The following is a 9,014-nucleotide window of genomic DNA, read 5'->3' as shown; positions in this document are numbered from 1 at the left end:
ATGAAACCTGCAAGCGGAGTTGTTCTTTTATCTGGAGAAAAAATGTTACTAGAGTGTTATGCAGAGCAGGGCATAATAATTCCTAAGAGAAGTTTTCTATGCCAACAAATAAAAGCAAGTTAATGGACAGTGCTTATTATGGATTAGTCATTGATCTTTTCCCCCCTACCCAAATACAAAAACTTAAAGTTGAACATCTGGCTATGTGTTGCCATTAAAATGTTTTCTTAACTTTATCCCTTCAATTTTTACCCATACAAAGCTCATCATGCTTAGCTTTTAAGGATATAATATATCGTGTGGCAGTCTAACAAATGGAAATGTGTATGTGTTATGTGCCTTCAAGTCAATTACAACTTATGGCGACCCTATGAATTAGTGACCTCCAACGGCATTTTTATAAACCACTCTGTTCAGATCTTGCAAGTTCAGGTCTGTGGATTCCTTTATGGAATCAATCCATCTCTTGTTTGCTCTTTCCTTTTTCTACTTCCTTCTGTTTTTCCCAGCATTATTGTATTTTCTAGTGAATCAGGTCTTCTCATTATGTGTCCAAAGTATGATAACCTCAGTTTCATCATTTTAGCTTCTAGTGACAGTTCTGGTTTAGTTTGTTCTAACACCCAATTATTTGTCTTTTTTGTGGTTCATAGTATCCGCAAAGCTCTCCTCCAACACCACATTTCAAATGAGTTGATTTTTCTCTTATCCACTTTTTTCACTGCCCAACTTTGACATTCATACACAGAGATTGGGAATACCATGGTCTGAATGATCCTGACTTTGGTGTTCATTGATACATCTTTGCATTTGAGAACCTTTTCTAGTTCTCTCATAGCTGCTCTCCCCAGTCCTAGCCTTCTTCTGAACAGACTATTGTCTCCATTTTGGTTAAAGACTGTACCAAGGTATTGTTAATCCTTGACAAGTTCAATGTTCTCATTATTAACTTTAAAGTTACATACATCCTCTGTTGTCATTACTTTATTCTTCTTGACGTTCAGCTGTAGTCCTGCTTTTGTGCTTTCCTCTAACTTTCATCAGCATTCGTTTCAAATCATTACCTATTTCTGCTAGCAGTATGGTATTGTCTGCATACCTTAAATTATTGATATTTCTCCCTCCAATTTTCACACCTCCTTCATCTTGGTCCAATCCTGCTTTCCATATGATGTATTCTGCATATAAACGAATAGAGTGATAAAATAAACCTGTCTCACAGCCTTTCTGATGGGGGGTTCCCAATATCCCAGTTTCTCAATATTCTGTCGTTTCAGTAGCCTGTTGTCCAGAATATAGGTTGCACATCAGGACAATCAGATGCTGTGGCAACCCCATTTCTTTTAAAGCATTCCATAGTTTTTTGTGATCTACACAATCAAAGGCTTTGCTGTAATCTATAAAGCACAGGGTGATTTTCTTCTGAAATGCCTTGGTCCATTCCATTATCCAACATATGCTTGCGATATGATCTCTGGTGCCTCTTGCCTTTCTAAATCCAGCTTGGACATCTGGCATTTCTTGCTCCATATATGGTAAGAGCCTTTGTTGTAGAATCTTGAGCATTACTTTACTTATATGGGATATTAAGGCAATAGTTCGATAATTACTGCATTCCCTGGGATCCCCTTTCTTTGGAATTGGGATGTATATTGAATGGTTCCTGTCTGTGGGCTATTGTCTTATTTTCCATATTTGTTGACAATTTTTTGTCAAAATGTGGACAGTTTCAGTCTTGGTAACTTGTAGCAACTCTGTTGGTGTGCCATCTGTTCCTGGTGATCCTGATAAATGGAAATAATAGACCAAAACGTCCGCATGCCTGCATGGGGGTGGGAACTGAAAGAATGTAACTCATTCCATAAATACTTTAGTTTGTATCTTTTCCTATACCTAGGATGTGGGACAGGTAAACAATTTAAAAGCATGCACCTATGTAAAATAACAATTCAAACCAGACTGAAAGGTAGAGATGCATTATAATTGCAGTCTCGGTGTCTTTCCAGCTTGATCAGGGCTTGGAAGTAATTTGTTACAAATAACAAATTACTTGCAATTTATTACTTTTTTTGAGTAATGAGTGGGTAACTTCATTATGCTTTGCCTGTAATAGAACGAGTAGTAATTTCATTACTTTTGAGCTGTAATTTTAACATTTCCAGTGTTACTTTGGGGCGTTACTTGGGGGTGGAGCAGGGGAAGTCTTCTGCTCCTCTGATTCGTGGACGAAAGTCATGTGCCTCACAATGGGCTTCTGCACAGGGTAGGTCTTCCCTTGTGCTCTGTGGGTGTTAGGAGGCGACGAGGGAGGAGGTGGAGAGTGAGATGGTGGTGGAGCGGAGAGAAAGAATTGTTTCAAAAATGGACGAGGGTGGAGAAGAAAGGAGTGGAGGGAGAAAGCTGGAGGACAAGGACGTGGATGAAGGAGGAGGCAGCAGCAGAATGGAGTTTAAGAACTGTGGGTGTGAGTGACAATGATGTGTGTGTGTGTGAATACTTTCTTGTCCACTGCCCTTTGTGGCTACTTTGCTCCATCTGAAATGCTTAAATGTTTTTTGCATGCAGAGTGCTTGGACACATATGAGGCACGATGTTTGCTAGCTGATAGCATGTGTATCTTATTTCTGTGCTTGCACTGAGAGTGCGAAGCTGCTTCTGCTGCCCTTCATGGCTACTTTGCTCCATCTGAAATGCTTAAAACTTTTTTCCATGCAGGGTGCTTGAGTGTATGTGAGCCACAATGTTTCCTAGCTGAGAGTGTATGAGTGTGTTAATTCTGTGCTTGCACTGAGCATGTGAAGCCGCTTCCTCTGCCCTTCATGGCTACTTTGCTCCATCTGAAATGCTTAAAACCTTTTTCCATGCAGGGTACTTGGGTGTGTGAGCCATGGTGTTTGCTAGCTGAGAGCATGCGTGTGTGTTAATTCTGTGCTTGCATTGAGTGGGGGAAGCAGCTGAGTGGTGACCTCTGTCTCCCTCCTCTCCCCTCCCTTTCCCCCTTGGGCAGGCAAGCCCCGCAAGTGCCATAGTTGCTGGCAGGAGAAGTTTGTCCCATATAGTCCCTTCCTTCCAAAGTTCCAAAGCAAAGCCATTTCAAACCATCCATGCCCCCCCCCCACTATAGGGAATTTTGTAATAGTGCATAGAGGCTTGTGCAGAATTAATTAATTATCATTATTATAAATAATATTTTAAAAATGTTTAAGGAAAACAAAATTACAAAGTAGTACTAAAATAATAATAAAAAATAAAAGGAAAGAGAAAAAATGCTTTACATACATCATTCAGCTTTATTACTAATTATATATAATATATAAATATTTTTATATTCTTAAAGTACCATTCTATTTTCCCTTTGTGCCTTTTAATCTTATTCTTAAGGAACTCTTTCTCTGATTTGGCTTCAGGGTTGAGTGTGTGTTTGTGGCAAGCCCGAGGGACTAAGTTCCTCCATCGCACCTAAGTTAATTAGCTTCACAATACCTGTGTATGCCTAAGGGGACATATTAGAAAGGTAAGCTACTTTGGTCCCATGGTGATGGGAACGTTCTGTCTAGATGCTTCTTTACCCAGACAGATAACCAGCTTGTCGCTCTGACTTTCCATCCTGGTCAAAGAGGAGGGTGGTGATGACACACATAGAAAAGCTGCTTCCACAGCAGGCTTCCCTCCACATTTTGTTCCTCAAGGATGATCTTTTAACTTTGAGTGCCGGATAGACCATTAAGCATAAGAAAAAATATTTATATAAAAATGTTTGTTGAATGTATATTTTATCTCACTGCCAATCTATAGTTAAAATGTATTTAAAAGCTAAATTCTAGCCATGGGTGCCTGCTAGTAGTGCCAAATGATGCTCAGCCACTGGGGCATTGTGGGAAGATACTAAGACATCGTTCCAATTGAGAAGTTACCTCCTCTTTTGCCTAAGAAACAGCCTGCTTGCCTTGGTTGGATTTAGCTTCTCAGATAAAAGAATTGTCCTTATCTGTCACTTACTTTGATTTCAACTTCATCCTATAATCATTACCATGGGCTCCTGCTGGAAGGAAGGGTGGGATATAAATCAAATAATAAATGAAATAAATAAATACCATGGTGCTCATAATATATATGATAGCAGCCAGAAAGTTCCTTTTAAATATTCTCTTTGTTTATATAGGGCCTTACATGTACATAGAGCCAGATTTGACTGGTCCCTATTACCAAGGAACTTAGTTTTTAAAAAATGGTAGAAAAAAACATTGTTAGGACAGATACATGAATTTTGGTACTGTGGATATTCTAATAATGAACTTGTTCTACAAGTTTTAATCCTATTTAACCAAAACAGCACCATCCATACCATACACACAAAAGGGAGTTATTCAGCAGACTTTGGGAAACCTCAGGTTTACAGAAGAACCCAAACATCTTTAGGGGGAATAAAGCCCTAATTTGGGGAGGGAGGATACCCCAAAACAGCCCAATGAAGACTGAGCAAGCTCAGTGGTCATGGAATGCTGGCTGACTGTTGGAGGGGTAGAACGGTGTGTTCTGGAAGAGAGTATGGCTGGTTGGCTGGAACCCTAACGGGGCACTCCTGCTGCCACTTTTTGTTGCAAGTCCCGCTACTGGCCTTGTAGCACACAATTAAAGTCACAGGTTTTTCAGATGAAAAGAGGTATTTCTAATTCAGTTGGTGATGTTGCTATACCTGTGAGACTGTGTCTTGACTTGCTCTGAGTTTGCCCTTTTCAAAGAAATCGTAACAGCTGCACATTTTCATATAATCAGAAATTGGTGATGAAGTGGAGGGGGAATCATTTGGGTTGAGCAAGTATTTTGTGAAACTATTTTGCCTCTAAATCCAAGATGCTTCATCATTCTCCTTTAGCAAGTCCATTTGCTGAATTAATTTCATTCCTAAATCCCCTCATTTACTTTCTATACTAGGCAGCACAGCAAGTGAAAAATAGATTCTGACATCTACCGCTTTAAAGCAAAGTTCATATTTGGAAAGACAGAAATCTGACAGTGGCATGTGAAACTCTACAGAAGTTTACACTCCTTCCAGATTTAAATCCACAAGGCACATTTTATTACTCTTAAATAAAAGACTGAATGGATTAAGATGAATGGTGATTGTGAAGAGTTTGTGCCAGATGCCGCCGAAGGCGACAACATAATCTTAAGTGTGTTACTAGGGAAACACAAAGATGTATTCTAAATATCCTGCCCACTCCATCTCACCCCCACCCCCATTAGACAGTGAATTGAGCTTCAGATATTTGTGAGCACACACAAAGACCCCCTCTCTTTTAATCTGAATTCATTAATCTAGTTTAATCTGAATTCATTAATCTAGAAAGTAACTATCATCCACTGATTCAGTCACTTGGACAGCAGCATCAACACAAACACACACTGAAATATATGCATTATATCCCATATATGCATCATTTTGAATTATAGGCAGTTTAACTTTGAAGTACCAAATTTCTTTCAGCGCCTCATGTATGTCTGCTCCATCATAGTTTGGTTTAAAGGAGTAATGTATTTTGAAGGGTTAAAAATGAGCTTGGGAAATAAAAGCCATTTGTTTCATATAAACAACTTGCAATAGAAGCTAGGAGGCAAAGCAACAAGAGGCAGCAATACAGAGCAAACCAAAATGCTTTTTAGACTAAGGGGAGACATGTTGTTTTCTTATACACAATATATTGTCACAGCTATTCTTAAGCAGGTTAAAATCTCTCAGAGCTGCCAGACAATGTTCAGAACCTTGGAGGCAGGCCACGGAACTAACAGAAATTAGAACAGGAATCAAAGGATATTTAAAGCTTATCTACACAGAACGTTCTCCAAGCCAAATTTGTTCTGATGGCAAATCACCTTGCTATCAGAACAGTAACCTGAGTACAATGTAGCTGGTTCCCTCTGTCCATCTTGATTTTAGCTGAATAAATGAAACTTTGACTGGGCACATAGACAGTGCTACAGTATGATAACACCATGTGGACGCTAGATGCTAGCACTGAAAAACGTAATGAAAGCTTTCCAAAAAAACCCCACAAGTTAACAGCTGATTCCCGATTTCCTATAAAGGGAAACAAACCTCACACCAGGAAACATACTACAATAGATTACAAATTACATATGCTATTATTCAGTAATCATCTTCTGTGTAGACTAGGAATGATGTATACAAGGGACAAGTGTTCAGCGCATGCAACAAGAAGACCCTAACTGCAAGATACTGATAAGCACAAAACACAAGGGCTGGTCCACAGTACCATCTTACAGATCTGGAAACCTACATAGATTGTTCTCCCAGTGTGTAATACAGGAATCACATGCAGATTAGCAAAATGAACCTGCAGATTCGTTTCTGAATGCATGAGGAATCCTTAGTGGTCATGGAATAAGAGGATAGGTCTTCCTAAAGATTTTTAACTGGTTAAAGAACAAGAGGTAGGTACAAATAAACAAATTAACAAGCCTTTTAAATCAAAACCTTTATCCCAGTCTGTGTTGCTTTTTAATGTTTTTAAACCTTTTCTTTTTTTAAAAAAAGTTTTTAAAGCTTTAAAAATGTTTTTAAAGATGTTTTGTTATAATATATTTTAAAGTCTGTTTTTATGATTTTTAAAGTGTTTTTGGTGCTTTTGTTTGCTGCCCTGGGCTCCTACTGGAAGGGTGGGATATAAATCAAATAATAAATAAATAAATAAATAAATAAATAAATAAATAAAAATAAACTTCATTCAACCAACCCAAAATTCAGAATCATGCCACTTTAAGCTGTTTTGCTGTTTTCCAGTCACCAACCCTACCTCACAGGGTTCTTGGAAAGACTCCACACACACATATATACACACACACACACTTGCAGGTGTAAAAATATTACCCATATAATAGTTTATTGTCAAACCAGTTGGTCATTGCAGAACATTTTAAAAAATCAGTATTAGTTTCCTATATAATAAAAACTGTGATACCTAGGTAAACCATGCCTAATTGCTTTAAAAATAGGATTGGAAGGGGAGAGAAGTATTTACAACACAAATACAATTCTTTGCTATGTTTACTCAAAAGTCTCATTAATTTACAGAGCAATCCTAACCATGTCTACTCAAAAGTAAGTCCAAATGAATTCAATGGGGTTTACTCCAGGTACATGGGATTAGCATTGCTTTACTCTCAGAAAAGCAAGTATTGGATTAAATACTTTCATATTGCGAAGGTTTTCAAAGGACTGCCCTCTTCAACAGCCCAGGGTCTGACCCTTGCACGAGAGAAAAAAACTTTAAGCCATATTCTTACTCAAACAAACTGAAAATCTCAAAACCACCATTTTCTGACGTTGCAATGAGGTCTAGGCACTGCCTGGGTCAACAGATCACAACCCTGGCTTCACTCTTGGCTACAATCTTGAAAGGGCGGAGTTAGAGGTAGGAGCTGCTATAACAGATCTATTAAAGAGATTTAACAGTCGTTGGGGGGTGACATTTTGGTGTATATCTTGGGAACCACACCACCTAGAAACTTAACCTTTTTTTTTTAATTGAAGCTGAGAGTCCGGAGATTAAGGTGAGTTATCCAGAGACCCAGTTTTTAATGGTTTTATGTTTGTTTATACAGTGTTGTACACTGCCCTGATATTTTATGAGATAGTGGTATACAAATACTTATAAAGCAGCCATCCAGTGGAGACTCTGAAGCTGCCAAAGTTCAGTTTTAGTATACAGTGGCCTGTTGTGTCTGTGTACCTGCTCCCAACATGGGTAGCCCCCAGCACATGGATTGTCTTCATGCCTCCACCAAACACTCCTGGGAGCAGCAAGTAGTAGCCCATAAACAAGCCTGCTTGTGGCAGACATTGTTCATTGCAGCAAGCCAGTACACACAATGCAGCAACTATACAGAGACAGTTTCAAGTGGTTCCCACTTGGCAAGTGTATCGTGTATCGTGTGAGGTGGCCCTCTGAAGAAGAGGCAGTTTTGAGCTTACCAAAATCCATACTCAGGGTTTTGTTAAGTGTTACAAGCACAGGCTGATAGTTTGTCTAATGCAACCATGATGGTCATCTCAGTCCCATACATTTCAGTAAAACTTCATTCAAGTATGCTTAGAATCACAACTGTAGTTTCTGATTTTGAAATATGTTTAGCTCTTTTCAAGATGCCTTTGCATCCCAGATTCAACAATGACCTGGTTTGCATGTAACACTAAACCAAACCAGGGCTTCGTGTGAACAAGCAAAGATATAGGGTCCCTGTGGAAAGATAATGGCTGCAGCACCCTTGCCCAGTCTTCTTGTTGTTACGCTACCCAGAGCTAAGCCATGGTTTAGCTTAGGTTCAAACCTGGGCTCATGGTTTGTCTTGCTCCAAACAAACCACAAGCTGTAACCAAGGTTTGTTCTTGGTTTACTGCTTGTGGTTTGTTCAGAGTGAGACAAACTACAATTGTGTGTAGGTGTAATACTGAGCAAAACTATGGCTTACACCTGGGTAGCACAGTGGCAGCAGAGCCAGAGGAGTGCTACAATGGCAATCTTTCCATAGATTTGCTTGTTTGCACCAAGCCATGGTTTGGCTCAGTATTATGTGTTAAATAGTCAAAATGTGGTATTTATTTGGTTTTAAATAGGGCTGCAATGTTTAATTAGTAAATTAGTAAATTCTGCCTTAGCACTACGTAGTTTTCATGAGAGATTAGCTAGGAGGAATCATTATTATTAACTGTCTTATTCTTATTATAATTATTAACTCTCTTAATCTTAACCTAATTAATTGCATTATTAGTATTGTTATCATCATAATCTTCAAGTATAATCAATACAGCCCATTTTTTTCAACAGACTTTGACCCAGAAGGCTACATGGCTGGATCTGTGCACATAGTGGAGCTTATGAATATCCCAACAGCAATTCTCTGGGCTGTATGACAAGTTTTAATGTAATTAAATTTGACACAAAATGAAAAAATAGAAGGCTTAATGTTGCTAGGCAACTTATATGTTATGGTAC

This window comes from Rhineura floridana, chromosome 5 (genome assembly GCF_030035675.1).
Source record: "Rhineura floridana isolate rRhiFlo1 chromosome 5, rRhiFlo1.hap2, whole genome shotgun sequence".
In the NCBI taxonomy this organism is placed as follows: Eukaryota; Metazoa; Chordata; class Lepidosauria; order Squamata; family Rhineuridae; genus Rhineura; species Rhineura floridana.
The sequence above is the reverse complement of the archived record's forward strand: the minus strand, read 5'-3'. Positions refer to the sequence as shown.